General features: G+C 30.9%; 1 pseudogene; it reads right to left on the bottom strand.

Moving 5' to 3' along the window:
• Positions 1-2236: 2236 nt before the first annotated feature.
• LOC145570822 (alkane hydroxylase MAH1 pseudogene) lies at positions 2237-3944 on the bottom strand (annotated as a pseudogene).
• Positions 3945-5408: the final 1464 nt, after the last annotated feature.

Here is a 5408-nt window from a genome sequence, read left to right as displayed (position 1 = left end):
GTTCAGAGGTTTTTGAAGGGTGTTCAATGGTTTGTGATTGGGGTTCAGAAGTTTTTATAGGGGGTTCAGAGGTTTTTGAAGGGTGTTTAGTGTTTTATGGTTGGGGTTCAAAAGTTTTTTTAGGGGGTTCAGAGGTTTTTGTAGGGTGTTCAGTGGTTTGTGGTTGTGGTTCAGAAGTTTTTGAGGGGGTTGAAAGGTTTTTGTAGGGTGTTCAGAAGTTTTTGAAAGGTGTTCAGTGGTTTGTGGTTGGGGTTCAAAAGTTTTTTAGGGGGTTCAGAGGTTTTCGTAGGTTGTTCAGTGGTTTGTAATTGGGGTTCATAAGTTTTTAACAATTGGTTTTTTCTTAGATACATCATCGAATTTCTTCTTTTTTTTGGTGTTCTGATGTTGAACATTTGACTAATTGTACAATTTAAACAAATTGCGAACTTAAATAATAAATTACTTAACATCTTTATCCTCTTCGATAGGAGCAGATAATTTTGATTTTCAACCAAAAAAAAATTTTAAAAAATTTATTTTAGTCAAAAAGATAATTATATAGTAGAATATAGTTTCAATTTTACAATTTGTTGAATTATATTAGCAAATCTATTTAACATAAATGTAGGAAAATAAAAAAAGTTAAGTATTGTTTATTTTTTTGAAGGTGTTTTCGTGTGTTTTTTGTCATGGTACATTGCAGTTTGTAGTGAGGGAAAAATGGTGAGAGGAGAGAGAAAATACAAAAGAATTCATTGAGGAAGGTTTTTAATTTATGAGAGGAGAGAGAAAATTTTTAAAATGAAACAAAAATAGATATGACATTTTTTTTTAACTTAAATAAATTTGACAGTTGGAGAAAGAGGAACTATTATTAAAAAAAAAAAAAAAAAAAAAAAAAAAAAACCACTTCGTGGGCTTCTTTCGTTTGGGCTTCTTGTGTTGGGTGTGGATTGGACCAGGTGCACCTATTTCTTTGTGCACCTTGGTGCACATAATACTAATTGTTTCTAGTATATATATAGTAATGAGGGGATTTGGCAGATTTGGGCTATTGGGTATGGGCTTACTAATGTTATATGGGTTGAAGTTTATTATTATTATTATTATTATTTTTAATTATTATATATATATATATATATATATATATATATATATATATATATATATATATATATATATATATATATATATATATATATATATATATATATATATATATATATATATAATTCGGACTATTTGGACTTAAAAAATTTGAGTCCAAATCCAATCCGAAAATCCGAATTTCAAAATTTTTGAGACCAAATCCAATCCAAAATTTAAAAAGTCCAATCCAAATAGCTTATTTGGATTGGATTGGAATGGGTTTCGGACCGGAGTCTGAATAATGGACACCCCTACCGGGCACCTTAGACCCTATCTCTTGATATTTTGATTATTATAATGCCATATACTAGTATTATTTTTTGAATATATTCGATATTATTCCTTATAATCATAGATACTACGTATATATTTTATTTCTTCACATTTTGCAGTTAGACATACAATTGAATGATTGATGGTGTTTTTTGCAAATCATACAAGAAAACTACTCAAACATATTATATTAAGAATACAAATGAATTAGATCTAAGAAACAATTACAAAATACAAAAAACCAGTAGCAGATATGGCTTGTTTAATTTAGCAATTGACTGTTAGTTGTTGGATGCTGGCGGTTTCTCTTGATTGGTTTGATCAAGTGTTTATGTTGGCTTTTTTATGTATTTTGGTTGTTTGTTTGTCGTCAGCTTTTAACTAAAAATGTTTGGTAAAGCTTATTGTTAGTATTAAAATGTAAGCGCAAGTATAAAAGCCAACAATCACAAAAAACCATGTTTAATGGCTAGCTAATTTAGTATAATGGCTAAAAAAACTAATTTAGTATAATGGCTAGCTTTTTAGCCAACAAAAAAAAACCAATTAATCAAATATATATAGAATGTTTGACCACATTAAAAGCCAATAGCATAGAAGAAGCCAACTACCGAACAAGCTCATATTATATATTGTAGTGTTGGAAGTTACTTGACATTAAGAAAGTTCGTTCATTCTTCTACAGTCGTACAATCAGCGTTTCATTAAGATGTTAACATGATGTACATTATAAATAAATTTTAATTGGATAAAAATTATCTGCTACACTTAAAATTTTATATTATAATTTAAGTAACACATTTATTTCAAAACAAAAATAAAACTCGTACTCATTATAATTATAGAAACAATGCAAATTCACAATACAAAACAACAATACATCAAATTTACTACGATAATCGTACTCATTATCTTCAATATTCACGCACTTTATTACTATCAACAACGAACAATTTTAACCTTAAAACCATGTTTCATTTGAAGTTTAAGGGAGACATCAGGAACAATTTGGTGTCCTTGGACAACTTCTATATCATACCTTTGAATTATGGCAGCTGCAACAATCTTTATTTGGGTTAAAGCCATGTCCTTTCCTTGACAAATCCTCGGCCCTGCCCCGAAAACAGAAAACTTGTACGATGGCTCGAACTTAATGTTTCCTCGTTCCGTTATCCATCTCTCGGGCTTAAACTCGTTACAATCATCTCCCCAAATTGATTTCAACCTTCCTTGTGCATACATGTTGAAGATGATTTGCATATTCGGTTTCACTTGATGACCACTTGGAAGTATATCCGATTCAATTGAATTCTTGTGGTTGAATGGAACTGAAGGATATAATCTTAATGTTTCACATATTGCACCATGAAGATATACTAGATCATTTTTGTGCTTAATAAACTTTTTTAAAAAACCGTCGTTATTATTATTATTATTATTATTATTATTATTATTATTATTATCATTATCTTCGTCTCTGTCTACCATCATAACATTTAATTCCTCCCTAATCTTAGTGATAACGTGGGGGTTCTTGGTAAGTAGAAAAAATAACCAAGATAAAGCAACACTAGTTGTATCGCCTCCTGCTATGAAAAAATTTAAAAACGCATCCTTTAAAAACTCATCACCGTTACTACTATTTATTGGAGTTGTGTGATTTTCTACCTCATTCATATAAATTTTCAATAAGTCGTCGAATATTACCTCACTTTCTTTTTTAGGATTACCGAGTTTCCTTTCTTCTCTCTTTATAGCTATGATCTTGTTAGTGAAATCGTAAATCATTTGGCAATTTTTTTGGTATTTCTCTTCTCCTACACCCAACCATCTCATAAATTTCCACATAGATGTTGGCATAGCATGACGCCGAAAAATCACCTCTTCTACATCATTCACGGCTTGGAAGAGTGGAATAGGTGACAAATCGAGTGAGAGAAATTTAGGGTCATAGTCCAAGAGAATGTTACATACATTATCAAAAGTAAACCTTTTAAACGTATCATACAAGTCGATTTCAACACCATGCTTAGAGACATTATCGAGCAATGGGATGAGTCTACTTTCCATCTCTTCCCAAATTTTCTTCATAAAAATTGAATTGAATTTGGGATGGCCGAAGAAAGAATGAGCCAATCTTCGATGATACCGCCACAAACTAGAATCAGAGTTAAAGATCCCATCTCCAAGATATTCAAAAATGTCGTTAAATTTAGGACCTTTGACATAATTTCCGAAGCTCTTGCTAAGCACATGGTGAAAGTTGGAAGGATCAACGGTAAATATAAAGTTCATGTTGCTGAACCAAGGGCCCTTAAATACAAACGTTAGCTCTGATGATTTCTCCATAATTTCAATGAAAAATTCATTGATTCTGTGAAAATTTAGGAAGAGTGTAGGAAGCATCCCAACAAGAGGCCAATTAGTTGGGATACCATTTTTGTTGCGAAAAAAGCAGCAAAAAATAATTAGGGAAATGAGAAAAGTAATGACAAAGAAGTATGTCATTGTTTGCTAAGAAATTATAGTTCTTTGAAAGGTTTGGGGGGAGAGTGTAAATGGGCTTATAGTTCGCCTTTACGTGAAAGAGTTCTTTATATAGAGAAGTTTGTGAGAGTGAAGTATAGCTTTTTTTTTTTTTTTTTTTTTTTTTGACGAAAGAGTGAAGTATAGCTTAAGCGGTTATAGCTTCCTTAAAAAATTATAGAGAAGTTTGTGCCTTACTTTTCCAGATTTAGTGCCTTACTTTCAAACACCATCATTTTTTAGTTCCTCATTTCCAAATTTAGAAATTTCACTCACATTATATATTAGTTCTATCTCTCAAAATATACATAAGGGTTCCCATTTATACTTGACTCATTTACTTTTCAAATGTTTTTATTTCTCATCATACCCTACTAAAATGTTTTTTTTTTTCACCTAAAACTCTGCGCACACCGAAACGGATGGAGTATATGCTATTCCCTTGTCTACCCTTTTAAAATATATATTGGTTTTTGTCCAAAAAAAAATAAAAAAAAATAAAAATTGGTTTGTATAATGTAGAAGTGTCAAATTAAAACTAACCCAACCAATTCAATCTGACTTGAAAATGATTCAATTGAATTTTGACTCATACAGACAAAGTTGTTTAGCATGATTCAACTTTTAAATAAACTTAATTTAAACCCACCGAACTCGACCGAATTACCCGAATTGAAACATCTACCATGACACTTTAGAAATTTGATAGAGTTACATTTTTTTTCATATTATCTTAAATACAAGTCTAGGCCGCATGACGAAGAAGGTTCCATTCAAAAAATATATGGCAATAAGAGGGGTATGTAGCCGTCTAGTCTTATAAAACGTTTAACTCTCTCTTCTTTAAGGTAATACTTCAAAAAACACTCCCTCTCATACGTAAGTTCTTTAATTCATCACTTAAGATTTTTCATGAGGGTTATTAGAGTGCATTTCACACTTTTTCTCACATGAATCAATTGGTCCAGTGTATTAAGTCATTCTTGCCTCAAACCGTGGACCTGACACCGATATCATGATTGATACATATTTTCGTCGCATATGTCATCTAGAATGAGTTCGCTTCACAATGCAAGTTAAAGTTGGTTTTATCCCGAAAAAAAAAATAAAAAATAATAAAATAATAAAAAAAATTTAAGGATGTCAGTACCCGCCCCATAACAACCCATGGGTCTTGGTTTGGTTGATGATGAGGCGGGGGTGGATTTTAGATTGTACTCGCCCCATCCCCGACCCCCCCCCCTCACTTTGTACCCAACTATCCACCCCATTCCCACGTCCATATATTTTTAAAAATAAAATTATATACATTTTATAAAAAAGATTATGTAAAATAAAATAGTAAATATAATCTTTGTAATACACTTATTTATAAGCAAACAAATTTATAATATTAACAATAATTTTTTCTTTTTATAATCTTTTTTAATTATGTAGGATTGTGTATTTGAGAAGCGAGAATTAGGCAGGTCTTAGCT

Source organism: Chenopodium album, chromosome 12 (genome assembly GCF_948465745.1).
Source record: "Chenopodium album chromosome 12, dcCheAlbu1.1, whole genome shotgun sequence".
NCBI classification, from domain to species: domain Eukaryota; kingdom Viridiplantae; phylum Streptophyta; class Magnoliopsida; order Caryophyllales; family Amaranthaceae; genus Chenopodium; species Chenopodium album.
Note: the sequence above shows the minus strand (reverse complement) of the source record. Positions and strands in the feature narration are given on the sequence as shown.